The following is an 18,655-nucleotide window of genomic DNA, read 5'->3' as shown; positions in this document are numbered from 1 at the left end:
TACATTTAATTTCATATTCTTCTAATTTCTTCTAAATTCAAATACATGTGCATGATTTCAAAAATCAAATTGAAAATCAAAGTCAAGTTCTAAATATATTCAAATACAAAATTTAAAATAAATTCAATTATTTGAATAAATACCATGCAAAGATTAAATTGAAAATCTAAGTCTAAATGCAAGCACATGCTAAATAAATTAATTCAATCAATTAATTAATTAAATTGTTATCTCTCCAATCTCTATTTCCATCTTTTAGTTAGCTTTTTTCTAAATAAAGCTTCCTTTGTCATCAATTAATTTTCCTCCAATCATCCTTTTTCTTCTTTCAGTTAGTTTTTTCTCAATCAGTTGACTCCTTTAATCTATTCAATCTATTATGTTTCACCTCCAAGTTAGTAGTTCAACTATCAATCAGCATGTGAGATCACCTGAGTTCCACCTCTTGATCAATCTATTCCACCTTTCAATCAATCTTATCCAAAAAATCTATAAATTGAGCATTCAATCCTCACAATTCCTCTAAATCACGAAGTTTAAATCTTTGTGTCACTTGCAGGTTACCAGTGCAATATCTGAGATCCATCATACCATAGAGAAGAGAAGAGCAATGGAAGCTATATGCGATCTTGGAATAGGGAGTTTCATTGAATGATTTTAATTCCTATTTGTTTAATAGAATTATTTCATTAGATAGGGATTCATGATTTACCTTTGTTTCTAATTGAATACTTGTTTATAAGATGAATTTTACTTGCACACATTTTGGTGAACCCGACGTGAAATATAGCTAATTTACCTTCTCTGTTCTCTGTGTAATTTTTGCAGGTCGTACGGATTTTTGCATTTTTTTTACAGATTTTGCATGGATTTTGAGAACAAATTTTTCTTCATGCAATCGCATAGACAACGCTAGGCATTCGACCCCTCGAGGTCTCGTATTCAACCTGACAGGGTCACACAATCGCCCTTTCCAAATCATGCAATCGCCCTTTGCAAATCACACAATCACCCTTTCCAGAGCACACATTCACACAAAATAGTTTGTCCGCTATTTTTATTTTTATATCCTTTATGTTCTCTGATCTATTTAATTCTGTCTAAAATTGAGTAAATTTGGAAACAGATTATTTATATTGCAAGATTTTATTATAACAGTTTATGGCAAGAAAGGTACAATTCAGGATCTCAGGTACTAGAAGGACAAAGGAACAAAGAAGACAGGCCAAACACCATCAAAGGGTTCTTCAAGTAGAAAAGCAGATACAAGATTGGGAAGATCAACTAGCCTTTGATAGATATAACAGTTTAGTTCTTTCATATCAAGTTAAATGTGATCTAATCAATATTGAATGGATGATGAGAGATTTGGCTAGGGCTTCACAATTGGTTTTGCAGGTTTCTGATCGGGTTTAGCTTAATTTCTTATTTTTTTGTGTTATCTACCTATTTGTCACACAATCTTCCTGTCTGGATTACACAATTGATCTATTTTTATCACGCATTCGAGCTATCAGAATTACGCATTCACTATGTCATCTTCACGCATTGGGTCTGTTAGTGTCACGCAATCGTGCAAGTATTGTCACACATTCGTTTCTGTCATTTTTTTATTTTTTGTCTTCTGTTGATTTGATTTTACTACTAATCATTTATTTGCAGCCTATGGTGAATTTACAGAAAGGATCGGATTAGTATTAGATCAATTGCACTCATAATTTCATACTTCACCTTTTGGTGCTTAAAATCAACAACAATTAAAATGGACATGCATGCATAATCTCACACTTCATCTTTCGGTGCTTAAAATTAACATTGGCTAAAATTGGCATGCATGTATAACACTTTGATTTGGGCTTAAAATCAACAATGGTTAACATTGACATGCATGCCTTCATATTTCAATTTGGTGTTTAAAATGGGCATGCACATGCATATTCAACACCTCAATTTGGGCTATAAAATGAATGTGAATCACGCTGCATTAGATTAAATCATATTTCATTTTCTTAAGGTAAAGAATTTTTATCGTGTTTGGGGTGGACCTACTGTTGCATTAACTAACTTTCCACCCGCCTTCAGGGTCTTGGGAGAAAGGAAGGAGGTGACAATGACATCCAATTTTATTTTATTCCATGTAATGAGGGGTATCTTTGACTAGGGATTTCATTACCCCACAGAGGTACTTCAAATTGGGATGCGTCGGGGATATCATCTCTCCCAGCGTACTCTCAAGCGAGTTTTTCAAGGCGCTATATAAATATACTGGTCAGGCGGCTAGAGTATTGAGTGAATTCAACGTATGTGGGGGCCTTCCCTGCACCGATAAGCTCAACTAAAGTCTTATGTGGCTTGCTCTGAGAATCTATCGTTGGATTGGGACCCCTCAAAACCCTTATACTAAGAACCAATTTAGTAGCCCAAAATCCTACATTTAGTGATTCTAGGAGTGTGGATCGTACCCCATAGATACCCCTCATGTACCTGACATTATGAGACAGAAATCCCTCGGTGATAAGATCTTTGGATCTTTGGGGTAAGAGAGACTGGCATGCTCGAGAAGTGTGTGTTGTGGAGTGGAGCCAGTGTTGCCAGACTCTTTATCTATCCATCTTGTTTCGGTATTTTGCTGCGGGGGCCTCATTGAATAGTGTCCACTTTCCATTCTAAGATTGTATTTTGTGCTTTTATATGTATCGTTGTGTCAGACAAGTATTGAGTCAGTCCTTTGGGCTATTTTAGGCCCTATCCTACGTATCTCTAAATTTTCAAAGATTGTTTAAAAACCAGTTCAATCAGCTAGGTGTGAGGCCTTACCCCGACTCATCCTAGCATTTCAGTGATTTTCATGTTGAGACTATTATGGATGCTTTATTTTTATGCATTATGGATTTAGAACTTATATTATTCCATGATGTGGATAACATTGATATATATTGATGCTTCATTTCTATGCTTTATAGATATAAAACTCTATATGATTCAAGAATAGGATAAATTTGAGATGATGTATGTCATTATTGGATTTGCAGGACTTTACTATGATGATAGAAATAGGATGCATGTCTTATGTATGGATCAAAATTATGAGGATTATGATAATTACTTATGTGGATTTATTTGGATACAAGATATATTGATTTTGTTTAAATGTCAATTGTATGCAAAGTGTTTGATGTGTATTCTTATTCATGTGTTTAAATATTATATGAGGTTATTTGGAAGTACTAATGTGTAATTGAGATGCACGGGAAAATTATCCATGTGACCATGGAAATATTATGGAGAACCAAACCTAGACCTATGTACATTCGTAAAGCCAGGGGTTGTCTATTTGGAGAGACAACACCCCGTATGTATCGTATTTTATTTGTAATAGTAAATGATGCATGTGTGTTAAATTTTATTTATTGATTTATTTAAATCCAACAAGAGACAATTTCCATGTGTAATTTTGTAATGTATTTTATTGTGACACTTGACACATGTTGATTTATGTCTTGAATTTTGACTTGTCTTTTGAAGGGAGTTGTTTCAACCATAGCTTTTTCAAACATTTGAATGTGGTTCCAAATTTTCCTTGGGGAGAGAGTCTTTGGAGTGGTCAACTTAGGTTTGACCCGAAAGTTAACTTCGGATGGGTTTATAAGGGGTCAAATGGACTTATAGGGGTAGTTTAAAGGTGTTTCATAAAGTCCATAAGGTATACCTATGGGTTAGGAGTATTTTTAGGCATGTGTCTACCCCCATGTGACTGTTTAGTCACCTCAAAAAGTGAGTTTCCTAAGGTGAGAGAAAATTCAAAATTAGAAGGTGCCATCTAGGTTAGATAACCTTCCTTTTTGATGTGAGATCCTTTTTCCCCTTTCTCTTACTTTTTCCTTTTTCAGTTTTAGTAACCTGTGAGAACTCTCACTGAGGTGTTTTTAGGTAAGGATTAGAGTTTTGGGATAGAATTTTGGCTAAGTGTAGAAGGAAGAATTGTAGAATTGGACTGCTCATCCTCAAACTAGTTCTAGCAAACCTTTGGGTAGATTGAAGGTTGGTTCATCTTCTCCTTTTGTTTTCTTTTACATTGTATCACTAGTACATTTGGGTCAAAATTTTGAAGGCAAATCGTCAGCATTCCGACGCAATTTCATCGCACTACCGACAAAAAAAGTTGTCGAAAACTTTTTGTCGAAAGTTCTGACTATCCTTGTGGTCATCGCAATTTCGACATCAGCTCCAACCTTTCCAATGGCCGCCATGGATGCTCATACCCAGAAAAAACACCGTCGTGATCTCGGCCTACCATCGGAATTCTAACATCAAAGGGTAAAAATTCCGACAGAGGAATGTCGTCGGATGCACAGCATCCTCGTCAGAACTCTCCTGGAGGCTGTCGTAATTTTAACCCTTTTGTGTCAAAATTATGACGACATCCAGGAGAATTCTGACGAGGATGTTGTGCATCCGACGGCACTCCTCTATCGGAATTTTTACCCTTTGATGTCAGAATTCCGACGGTAGGCCGATTATTTGGAAAAAAAAAAATTTATAGAAAAAGATTGACATTGGTATCTCTCTTCTATCTCTCTTCTCTATCCCTCTCTACTATCTCTCTTCTCTCTCCCCTTTCTAGGTCTCTTTCTCCATCCCTCTCTTCTTCTCTCCCTCTCTACTTCTCTTTCTCTACCCTCTCCAGGTCATTATCTCTTCCTCTCACCCTCTCTCTCTCTCTCACCTCTATAGGTCTCACCTTCCATTCCTCCATCATTACCCATGTTGTCAAGTTGCAAGATATTTCCCAAAGTACTTGGTTGCTAGGGTTGATTTGCTTAAGTGTTGGAGTCGGAGTTAGGTGAGACCTACATGATTAAGTTGTATTAAGTGATCAAGTCACCAAGATCTCAATTGTAAACATGACTAGGTTGTAGGGTTTTATGGTAGCATAGGTCAAGATTGAGGTATGGTGGTCAAGAATTACCTTCCAATGTACAAAAGACATCAAAATGATGAAGAATGAAGGCGATGAACTCATAGACGGCTATTCGCTCAAATTATTGAAATTAATCATCTTATAAGTGAAATCCAATGTTTGCTTTTGGATAGTTCTGTAATGACATTAGTAAATTATTTGATTGCTTTGAAGGGTTCCTCTGGAGATGAGGAGTTCCACTGGTTTGTTTGCCAACTTTGCCTATTCATAACAATGTACAAAAGTTATGTTTGTGCTTAGCACTGATACTGTTCTAATATTATATAACCTCCTGCTGGTCACCCCCTTCTTTTGCATTCCTTTGATCACAAGGAGTGAGCGTTCTTCTATCTCTAGTCCCCTAATGCCAAAGTGGAGGGCTAAAGCTTAATAATGCGAAGGGATTTACATTCACTATCCATAATGAGTCCTCCACTTCCTGCAATACCTAGGTTGTCCTTTGGAACAATGTCAAAATTGAATTTGAATCTGCCTTTTTGTTGTGGAACACATTTTCTATAGGCTTCTTTGTTAGAGTTCTTTTTCATATTCTAAGCTTCAAGCTCATTCCAAGTTTTATTAAGGTTTTTAAAGCCTTAATTTATTCAAAGGTGTCACATTTGTTTTATGGTAATACTATCAAAATCTTTAAAGTGGGGAGCTAAACTTTCATCAAAAGAGAAATAAAAACGTGCGTGGCCTTATAATTCATGAGTTGAAGTTTGAGTTTAACATTTTGGAGGTAATTTTCTTAGACTATTCAATGCCCATTCTAACTAAGGTCAATCAAAATTCAAGATAAACCTATGGTAAAGATGAGGATCTCGAGTTCATTGGTAGAGGACTCCACTTTTGATGGGCAACCTTTTGACTGTCAAGAAGTGATTGCCTCAGATGAAAGTAGTGATAAATGTCACTATCAACAAAGGAACAACCAATAAATGATAAATTTGTAGTGAGATCATAGTGCCTAAATCAGTCTAAAAGCTTATAAGGATCAGAACCAAGCCATATAAGCTTCAAGAACAATTTGAGAGCATCAAAGTCATCTACCAGACATTAGAAATTGTCAAATCAATGACACATAGCAGCCTCATTATAGTCTTATGTTGTATTAAGTAGCAAAAGCCAAGTCTAAGATAGTGTTAGAAGGTGTGTGAGAGTCTTCAACATGGATAATTGATAGGTATAACATTGAGAGCAGCAATATATGAGATTTGATGAATGACAGTGGCCATGATATGGAGATGACAGTGTCAAGTATCACTATCAAAGCATGAATAGAGGTCCTAATTTGAGTCTTTTCAAGAGAGAACAATAAATATGAAGCACCAAGGTCTACAGTCAGATTAGAGACAACCATCTAGCAGCCCAAAAAAGAATCAAAAGGCTGTGAAAGGTCAAAATCATAGTATTTCCATAGCCCATGAAGTTCTAGAAGATGTGCAAGGGTAGTTTATAGTGCAAGGTCATAGGTATTTAGTGTCAGAATTATTTTCTTCACCCCTAGATCTTGATGAAAGATAAAAGGATGCCATGACACAAAGTGAAAAGTCTATAGCGCTGATAAATAGGTTAGCATTATGTCATATGCATACAAGACATCATGAAGCAGATTTGATAGTAATAAAGCTGCAGCAGTCATCAACTCAACCATAATGAAGGCATGGACACTGAGCATGCAAAAATATAATTGATAACAGTGGTGAAATGATTAATGTTGTATCACAATTTGATATCAAACTGTCTATGAAGATGGTTGTTGAAAGGTTTAGTGTTGGTTTTAAAGGTGAAAACATTGCATGAGGTCTACCACCATAAAGGAAATACAAAGCTACAAATAAGACAGTGACCATTCAAAGATAAAGCTACAAAGAACTATCAAAGAAACCACAATCCAATGAAGAATCAAGAGACAACAGGCCTAAGTGTAGTCTCAGATATTTGAAAATGTCATTATGGATAGTTAAGAAAAATAAATGCATTCATGATATTTACACTCAACAAAAGAGAAGGGTTTGTATTCATCAAAGATAAGTTGAAACACTTGTGAGAGAGAGATTAATATCCATCAAGCCATAAATAAGCTAATCACCATTACAAAGCACGATGAGTCAAAAAGGCAATCAAGAATTATCAGTTCAAAGGATCAATAGGTGAATCTTCTCTTGTTGATAATCTCTAGTGATGGTGTATAGGATCCCTGTTCCAATCTCAATGTGCCAAAGCTTGATGAGAAGTCATGGATTAGAAGTTACAAATGCCTTAAACAGTTTTCTATTGAGAGAAGCCATATAGTCAAATCAAGACTCAAATCCACAATGGTAAATACAAACAATGATGATAGTCAAGGAGTCATTCATTGTAGGGTTTTCATAAAATTTTAGAATATGGTATGAGCAGTCCAAAGAACTATGACACTTCACTGAAAGGAGCAGCATATCAGTCCTTATTGGCATCAAATTATACAAATGACAACTAGGGATGAAGCTATAGGAGACAATCACTGTCTTAGTTTAAGACCCTAGAACAATATAGCCCCAATGGAGAAAGCAAAAATCAAAACATAGGAGAAGTCCTAGAATCCCACTAAAATCTTATTTGCAGTCACAGAGTTGCAAGATCAAAAGCATATAATGGTAAAGATGACCTAGGGTTCTCTTTTTATTATTGAGACAATATTATGTGAATATGATAGTTTAGCATTCCTCGAATGCATGTGAGTAGTCCCAATGAAGAAACAATACCATCAGGGTATTAGAATAATTTTTGAAACCTGCAATCATGTTAGACAAGTATTGAAAGTATAATTCATAGAGCAACCATTTCAACTAGGTTTAGATAGCATATATTCATAACTATTTCAATTTTATGTGAACTACACAATATCTATAATGCATAATTGGAGTTAAACCATAATAGGGCTTGGATGAGAAACATGATAGGGCACCCGAAGCTGTCCACATGCTAAGCCCAAGAGTGGATATACCTTCCCTCTTGACCCCATGTGGTAGTCCACCATCCATATGAGGTGGTGTGCTTAGTGGGTAAACTTGTACATGCCCTCCCTATCCATGCTACCTTATCCACCCTTCTATGATTGAGACCCCTTTAATCACAATGGTAGAGGTTGATGGGGAAACCACAATTACATTATGTAGGATCTCCTACCCTATCTCGTTGAATTCATTCCTACACCAAGTGACTATGAACAAAAGCGTGGGTATTTAACAACAATGACATGGTCCATGGACTAGTGATCCTCCTCTTGATACTCCATCTACAAATGAGAACATCTCTTGTATACGTTGCTACTTCAGAATTAAAAGTTGCTTCTTCTAGAACTTTCCATGATTCTTTGCAATAGGATTATATGTCTTCTAGATTCACCCCACTAGGTCACATTCATATCAAGCATCTTTACTTTTTTGAAAAGTAGACCACATTTCAGATCTAGATGACACCATAATGACTTTGATTTCCTCTTGCAAGATATTCCTCCATCATGTATTGCTTCATCGAAGTTCAAATTTGCTTCTTCAAGGGCTCTCAATGATTCTCTATATAGGATTCTTCATGTCTATGAGATCCACTTCATTGGGAGGCCTACTTAAACATTTCACGTTTGTTTGTGGACTCTCACCTTTCCAACATTTCACATCTTATTGAGCTTCACTTTGTTTCAAGAATAGTTTAATATTCTCTACTTAACTGGGCCAACCACATGACGGTGGAAGCTCATTTGGCCCCTCTCCCCCCCCCCCCCCCCCCCCCCCGCGTAACATCACTCTAAATTCCCTGTTAACATCTAACATTCATTCATTCTTTCATCCATTATTAAAATATAACATTCATTCATTATCACATAACATTCATTAACACATAAAATTCATTAAATTTCATTAAAATGAAACATTCATCAATAATCATCAACACATATCATTCATGAACATTCATTAGCACATAATTACATTCATTACACATAAAAATCAGTCATTATCAAATAAGGTAGATTACAATCATTTCTTTCTTTGTTTTTTCTTTGAAGCTATGAAAAGACTAAGTGGAACATCGGTTTCTTCATCATTTCCCCCATCTTTGGATGTTCTACCCTCTTCTCGTGCTCTTGATGTATGCCTAGTCCTATACAAAGGACGAGGATGCTGAACCAAAGGGGGGTCCTCTACAATAACAAAGAATTGGGTTAAATTCAAAACATTTTTTTATTATTGTTCAAGTATTTCATTAATCTAAAGAACACAACTATTACACTCTTTACCTGATGGGGCCACATCATCTTCCACATCATTTTGTCTAGCCTCAACCTCGACATGCTGAGCACCCTCTAGATCCTCTGGAGTTGAAATACGAAACGTTACATTAATCAATACACCAATTGCAATTAAATTTTTTTAAAGGAATAATAGTGGTCCTCTTTACCTGATTGGGGAACATCACGTTCCTGATGTTGTCTACCCGGATCATGCTCCACTTGGTCACCACCGACTACATGCTCTAAAATATTAACAATAAAGGTTACATTAATTACTGCACTAACTTTTCAATTTAAGATGTTTAATTGTATTAATAATTACATAAAAAAAAATTAATTGCAAATGAATACCTTCATGTACAGGTTTTGTTCCATGATTATCATGTTGCATTCCAATGTCACGCGCAGTGTTATCATTGCTTGCTTATTTAAAAAAAATATAGTCACTTTATGTTGAAACTTAACATCAAATAGATTATTGGTTAAGTATTCAATTTGAAATAATTTTCATTTAGCTTAATTACCATTGTGATAGATGCATTAGAATCTTGTGTTTTCCCACTCAATTCTCGTAGCCGTTCAGCCATGACTATATAGCCTTGCTGGTAGCCAATTCTCTTGTCATCTTCCCTGGGCACTCTATTGAATTCAAAGCCCTGCATTTTTGCTTAGTATTGTGAATTTTGCTTGTATTGTTTGATCAAAAAAAAATTGTTTATAATTTATAAATATTTTGATGTGATACTTAATTTACTGATTCTTACAATTCGTGCGGCAAGTTTCATATAACCACCAGAGCCAAGTTTGTGTTGCCCATGCTTTTCTTGTCTTGCCTTGGTTGCCTTTGACATGTCACTCAATCTATGAAAAGTTTGAAATATGTTAGATTATATAAATATAATGAATAATTAGTACATATTCACATTCTTAATAGTATCACATACCTTCTTCTGGCGTCTGGTGGTGTATTTCATTTTTTCCTTTCAATTCTCTCCTTTGCATCCAAAATTAGGTCCTTCCACTCCCTCTCTGGAATCATGGGGGGACGCTCATACTTTACGTTCTTCTCTAAATGTGTCATGTATTGGTCCCTCACATACTTTAGATATGTGCCAGCTTTTTCTAGGAGCTTAGTCTTATCAAATGTGTCATTTCCAAACAACCCTACCATATGGTTTGTGAGTTCATCTTTTAACTTTTTTTTTTGGTCATTCCACCTTTAAAGCAAAAATGAACCTGTTACATTTAGAAAGAAACTGAAGCTACCTTTGATATAGTTCAAGAAATGGATAAAAGGAAAACTATTCTAGCAATGATAAGAAATCAAAATAGTGGATAAGGGTTAGTTCACATATGATGTTCCACCTTTTACGTATGGTGGGCCCAAATATCTGCAATGAAATGTCATTAAGATTTTTATAAAAAATATCATTTCTAGCAAAAAAAACATGGGATCATTAGTCCAAAATGAGTGATCAGTAAGTAAATTACAATTAGACTATATATAATAATATTTTTAAAGTACCCGGAACCTTCTGTATCTTCAAGGGAATCAATTCTTCGTCGTTCACCACCAATGTGGCCTGCAACGTTCCCATACTAGCAATATGGGAAGATCCAGGAAATGATGGTATGTTATCAGCAATACTCACCTCTGGCGCATCCTCATGTGGATCTCCTACCACAGTAAATGAATCCACTATGAAATGCCTCCAAGAAAGAACACTTCAAGGGTAATAAACACATAATGAAAGAGAGAGAAAAAGAGGGATCTACCACCAGTGGGCGGGTCAACATGAGCCGGTGCACTAGACGATGTCTACATGCTACGTGTTGCCGACATTGCAGTCGAAAATACAGTTGGGCTCGACCTCGGACCCATGTCAGCACCTGAAGAGTAATACATTAAATATGTAAAACATTAAAAAAGCAAGTTCACAAGTCCAAAGGAGTGGTTTTAATATATAGAACATGATCATCACGTGAACTACTCGCAATATCCTGATCATTGCCACCAGGATGATGAGGCCCTATAAATTTCTATAAAAACAACACATACATATTTTAGTTAATGACATAAAAGAGAAAAGAATATAAACCATTATTGAACTTTTGTTATGATTAAAGCTTTCATTACTTCTTACTTGCAAGTTTTCCATTGTCGTCAACAATAGTTGCACCCTCTTTGTTATCTCATTAGTCTGAGGGCTTATGGTTGCCAAATCAACAATCTCTTGCCTAATTTTTCTAATATTCTTTTGTACAAATTGCATAGAGTTTGCACTAAGTGCGATATCATCAGCGCATAACATTGTCGAGGACCCCACATCCCTATGGAGGTGCTAAGGTACTGCAAGTTCCTTTCCCTTATCCCAAACATCCGTCTGTGACAGGAATATAATTAACACTATCAAAATTACTTCAAAACACTCAAGAAAATATCATAATTTAACAGTTTGCTTCTATCTAATTTGTACAATTACAATGAGGTTTACCTGCTCCGTAGAAGTGTCGGGACCTACACCCCTATCTGTGCTATGTGGTGGATCCATGTGGCCCTGTGACAAAGAAAAAATATAAAAATGTTAGCGAAATGAAACCAATAGACTTAGCAAAAAAACTTAATAATACAATGGTTTATTGGATTCATTAATTGGAATTTGGCTTAAATGGTATATATATAGTACGTACCACCCCCATGATAGTAACTTTGTTTGTATCTATATGATTCAAATTGTAATCGATTAGCAGCTCTTCCCCTATACTTATTGATTTTATCGCACATACAAACACACAATTTTCCCCACGTGCCTCAAATATGCAATTGGGTTGCTTATTAGTTGACCCAGGTCGTGTACTATTTATAAAACCTGCATTATTCCCTGTTGCTTTTGGCCTTCCATTAATGTATACAGCCACTCGTTTACTTTGATCATTATCTTTTTGTTGTATATAATTGGCTGACAGTGCATACCTATGCATACTTTTTTTATATCGAACAATCTGCATCCAATCATTATAATTGTAACAAGGTCCAATAAACTCCATCAATTCAGCAACTTTGTTGTAATAGACCTTTATGCTATCCATGGAAAATAGGCCCAAACCATGTAACGACAAAGGTGCTATGCGATATATCCTCTCATTAACACAAAAATCAGTGTTTATTGGAGGAAATTCCTTGGGTACACATTGTTTCAGTAGATGTTTGTACCTCAAGGGCACCTCAATGTCGCCTTTGGTCTCATCATCATAAGAACATGACCCCCCTTGAGCAAGAAAAAATTCCATGTGTTTATTGAATTTTCTTATAATCTTTTGACCTCTAGTTGATCTCCCTATTTGAGATCTACTACATGTGTCACTTTCCTCTTCTATTCCTGCATTTCCCTCTCTCGAGGAAGACACATCTGACAAATACCTATTTGGTGATACCTATGCACCATCAAATGAGAGAGTTAGTTGGTAATGAGAGAGATATTTTGCAAATGAGGGTAATATTGATGAAGAAGTTAGCCATAAAGTTGATGTTGAGATTAAAATTTGAGTAAGTCCAACTGGGGCCTCAAGTGTTGATAACTGTATTAGATTTGCTGCTAATGTTGAGGTTTGAAAAACTAAGGAAGTTTGTTTTTCTTGTAATTTAAAAAAAAAAAATTATTTCTATAAGGTGTATTGACTTATACCTGTCGATCCATGAGACTATGCAGGATCCTCGTCAAAGGGGTTCAGGTTCCTGCACCAACAATTGAGCATCATAAGCATTACATTTTTAATTTGATAAACAATAAATACTGCAGTATCATAAGCATCATAAGCATCACATATGTATCATCATATATGTAATTGAGCATCATAAGAATCACATATGTATCATCATAAACATGTAATCCATCACATACGTATCATAAATCACCATCCATCACATAGCTAATAAGTAGTCCACATTCCATAAATAAACACAAAGTTCAAACAATGTCACATGTATCATCATAAGCACGTAATCCATCACATATGTATTTTAAATCACCATCTATCACATAGCTAGAGGTGCATCATGAATTAATTAAGTAATGGCATTAGAATTCAAAACATATGAATTATTTATGTAACCATATAAGTCAAATCAATTTCTATCAAGATATCAATATTAAATAGATAATATAATAATCGCATCTCATACATTTCATTCATGTCATTGATCTTCTTCTTCATCCAACTCATCATCATGACCATCATCATCATCATCATCATCATCATCATCATCATCATCATCATCATCATCATCATCATCATCATCATCATCATCATCCTCATCGTCATCGTCGTCATCGTCATTGTCATTGTGTTCATCATTGTCATCATCATCACCATCACCATCACCATCACCATCATCATCAGCAGTAGCACCATCATCATCATCAGCTTCTTCTTCATGTACATTTTTGTCAGGAACATCATCGAGTAACTGTCGATCATGATCATCTATATCATCTTCTACTTCTTCAGTATCTTCTTCTTCCATCACATTATACATTATCGGCCTTCCTCTTGGATCATGTCTAACAACAAATGACCAACCCGATTTATGTGGAACCTCCGAGTAAAATACCTGCTCACATTGACTTGGAAGAACATAGGGCTCATCCCCAACTCGTTCAAATGACCTTGTATTAACCATTGTAAATCCATTATCATGTTCGATAATAGTTCTATCAGGATCATTTTTATTCAATCATAGCCTATACCATTTGACGACGAACATAACTAATTTGAAGGAATTAAAGTCACACTCAAGTATATATCATCCAAAATGCCATAGTATCGATTTTGGGACACTTGAGGATGTATGTCGTTTCTAGATGAAATATTGGTCACCTCAAAGACTGCAGTTATCCCAGAATCACAAGTTTTCTTCGTGTCATCCAACTGTTTGATGCAAAATTTATGACCATTGCAGCACATAGCCTTGTGGTGTTTGACCTGCAATATGTCTAACATATTAAAATTATTGCATCATGAGTTGATAAACATACGGGTGACTAATAAAATTATACATACCTGTTGATCTCTTAAACCATATGCTAAATCAATTTCCCTTTGTGTAACATTGGAATCTCCATTACGATGAGCTTCTTTAACCAATGAAGTGACACCATCCCATGTTAATGTGCGACCAGAATGTTGATATCGTTCAATCCACACCGTCATCCAATCAAGATTGTTTGCAATATACAAATGTAGCGCATCCCACTTGCGACCAACTGTACAAATAATTAATAGACCACTTACAACTAATTTATTTAGAAGATGAAGAATTAATTTACTACAATAACATCTTATAATTACCTCTCACTTTCTTCAATCTACCTTTCCCCATCAAGTGCTCCCCTTCAAATTTATTAATGGGGTTGGGATCCCAAATGCGATCTACGTGGATTTTTGATGCAAACTTAGGAAGATATTCAGTAATGTACACCATAGTTTGGTATACCATATATCCCTCCACCATAGAACCCTCAGGATGTGCTCTTTGTCGAACCAAAGCCTTCAAAAATTTCAAGTGCCTCTCAACCATCCACATTGACCTAGTGTGTACAGGTCCACACAATTCGATCTCCTCAACTTGGTGTATGAGGTAGTGTTCTTGTGCATTGAAAAAAGTTGAAGGTAGACACTTTTTCATTTCACACATTAGATGAGGGATTTTTCTCTTCCAATATTTTATATCTTCCTTGTAGATTTCTATAGATGACAACCACCTAAAAGAGATTGAAGACGCAAAAATATATAAACGAGACTTTACAAAATAATATACAATATATTGCATAACAAGTAAAACAAATGGAAAATATAATATCTATACAACAAATCGAACAACCATCACTACTTACCTCATGTATTTTCCAAGATCATATATGACTTGCTTGATATTATTGTCGAAGTGGTCTGGGAGAGATAGAGGTAGAACGTACTGCAACAATTATAAAATGATCTTTTCATTATTTTCTAACATAATACAATGAAAAGTACATGCGCAGTATACAAATATATAGTAAATACACAAGAACGTGAATTACCTTAATGAAGGTATGCCAATCATGTGTTTTCATCCCTGGCCCAAATTCACTCTTCTTTGATATGAGATTGTTTATGTTCGTAGCAAATCCTGTGGGAAATCAAATTTTCCGTATGACTTCTTTTATAGAATTGCTTTGTTGCTCCGTTAATAACCAAGGAAGGGCACTTATATTAATCTGATCTCCATTGCTATTTGATTGAATGACATTTTTCATTGCATGATTGGATTCCACAATGTCACTACAAATTTTGACAATTTTTTCTTTGTCATGCCTTCCATCCAATATTTTCCATAATGTCTTTGTTATATTCTTTCCAATATGCATTGTATCAAACAAATACACAATTTGTAGCTGCTCGTAGTAAGGCAACCTATTGAATTGTCTGGGATAACTTTTTAGTCCCTTTGGAAGGTGGCCATCCATGCCTTGACGACCTTCAGTATCATCAATTACATCATCAGTAAACAAAACACGATAGAAAAATTCAAATTCCAAACATAAACCATTAGATGGAATGACATTACCTTGACGATTAATTCTATTATATTCCAATTTCCATAAGTGAGGAGTCATTCTTCGTGGCTTTGATGTAGTCTCTTCTTTCCCATTGAAAATATGTTTTCCAGTATTCCGGTACTTATGATTTTTGTGAAGGAAGTGCCTATACTCAGCAAACACCTGCTTTCCTAAACTTTTTGAATGACGAGATTTCATCTTTGGAGCACAAACTAGACATGCAAATTTTCCCTTTGTTTGAAGGCCTACAAGATAATGTATAATTCTATTAAATCTGTTAATTTTTATAATTATAATTATCATGCGCAACTTGAACACTATAACGTACCACAAAAATGTGTTAGCCCTGGGGCATCATGTATTGTCCATACAAGCATTGCATGGAATTGAAATTGTCTTTGTCCTATTGGTCTAGAGATGTCTTACATGGTCACACCATTCCATAACTCCAGCAACTCGTCGATAAGAGGCTCAATATATACATTCATATCTTTAACTTGGTACTTGCCTAGTGGAATGAACAAAAACATTACATAATTATTATGACCATTTTACTGCAATATTTATAATTAAATGTAGATGACTATTAAATGATAAAATACCTAGAACAATCATTGCCAACAATATGTGCTCCCTCTTTATTGACATCCATGGAGGAATATTATTATTGATAACAAAAATAGGCCACACCGAGTAAACAGATCTCAACTCTCCAAATGGATTGACACCGTCCGCTGCCAATGAAAGCCTGAGATTACGAGGTTCTTCTTCTTTAAAGTGTGGCCACTTTTCCTCTATGTCCATAAATGCTGAACCATCCGCAGGCATTCGAATAATGTCATCTCGACTTCTATTGCATGCATGGTAATCCATAAATTGTGCCAAGCTAGTGCACCTGAATAATCGTTGCATACGTGGAATAATGGGAATATAACGAAGAACCTTGTGAGGCACCTTTTTTGTTATTTGATCTGTTCGATATCTACTAATATGACATTTAGGGCATTTTGTTCCAAATTTGTGTTGTTTATGATATATAATATGATCATTGGGACAAGCATCTATTGTTTGATACTCCATTCCAATATCTTTCATAATGGCAGATAATTCTCGGTATGAGCGAGGTAGAATATTTGATGGTGGTAAGAAAAACTCACCTATCAATCTATAGCAAAAAAAAAGTTTGAGGTGTTAATATAAAGAATATTAATGGTACATGATTCACCATTTATTAACTGTAATGACATGTATGACACACCTTAACATACGTGAGATTGTTATGTTGGATAAACCATTCATAACCTTCAAGTTCACCAACAACAATACAGCAGAGAGAAGAGTTGTTTGGGAGCCTTTGTAAAGGGGCTCATATGCCTTCTCAAGAAGAGGTAAATCATGAACATCAAGGTCATCCTAATCATCATGATCAGCTATGCCAATATTAAATGTGTCATGGATCAATGTATTTGTACCATCATCTTCAATTGTGTTATCTGGTGCATGATCGTCATCTTCCATGGGATCATTATCTCCAGCTTCGATATTCACACCTCCATGTTCCTCCACTTCAAAAACCATATTCTCAGGGATTTGTTGATCCATACCATGTGCTCCAGGGTGCTCCACCTATATAAAATTGATATACATAAATAAACTGTGATCATGATCTAATTATCAAGTGATTTCTTATGTATATAAATTGTTAAAACGATATAATGAACAACTTACCAGTGGATGATAATCATGTCCCCGTTCAATGTGACCATGCTGCCTACAATGTTTCTTAGTTGTTTTGATTAGAAGTCTTCTAGTCTTTAAGCCCTTACAAATTTTGCAGGGACAATAACATTTCCCATCACCTTTTCTTTTCAAGTTAGACCATAATCTAGCAATTGTCTCCTTATTTTGTTCTTCACTGATATTATCTGACATGGTCTTTCTTCACAGGCAAAAAAATCAGGCTATGGAAACTTCAATGCAAAAGCTTCACAAAAATTGCAAATCGAACCAAAACCATTTAACTCTTCTTTTTCATCTTAAAACATTGAACTTAATAGAGAACGTATTTAATGTAGCTAATTGTGTGAATTTCAGAGCATTGTGTCTGCAAATTCTTACTAAAAGTTTGTCTGTTGTAGACTTTCTGAGAGACATTTTTGAGTATTCTAAGCAAAGCATTTATTTTAACATACACTTATTCATCCACATTGTAGGGATAACAATACAAGGCTCACATATTGGTCTAAGAGGATGCCATGGTCTCACAAAGTAACCAAGAACCATATGAAATGATGGTCTTGAATCCACACACAACTAGGGAGGATCCATATGATTATGTATGACTTCCCCCTTGTTTGTTTAATGGGATTAGCCAGCTCCAAGACATAGCTGTCAATAATCACTAAGAATGTACAAGTGGATCGTAGCTACCCATACAACAAACACTTACCCCTATCCTCAAATTTTCCCAATGTTTGATTCCTTATATACACTCATCCAAGGTTATCTATGTCGATCTTGGTGAGGAATCACATCACAACAAAGAAGGCAACATTAAAAAATAGCAAGAGTTTCACAAACTACCAAAGATCATAAATATTGAAAGAAAGAAAAAATAGTAACAATAATAAGTCAAATAAATGTGTTCAATTCCAATAGCAAATCAAACATAGCCACAATAACTACACAATAGAGAAAACTCACAATAGTGATTAAACTAATTCAAACAAGATAAAATAAAATTGTTGGCCCATGCAACAAAGATGAGAGATCATCAATAATTGAAGGAAACTTCACAATCCTTAAAAGTGCATATTACATAAC

This window comes from Cryptomeria japonica, chromosome 9, assembly GCF_030272615.1.
Source record: "Cryptomeria japonica chromosome 9, Sugi_1.0, whole genome shotgun sequence".
Lineage (NCBI taxonomy): Eukaryota > Viridiplantae > Streptophyta > Pinopsida > Cupressales > Cupressaceae > Cryptomeria > Cryptomeria japonica.
The sequence above is the reverse complement of the archived record's forward strand: the minus strand, read 5'-3'. Positions refer to the sequence as shown.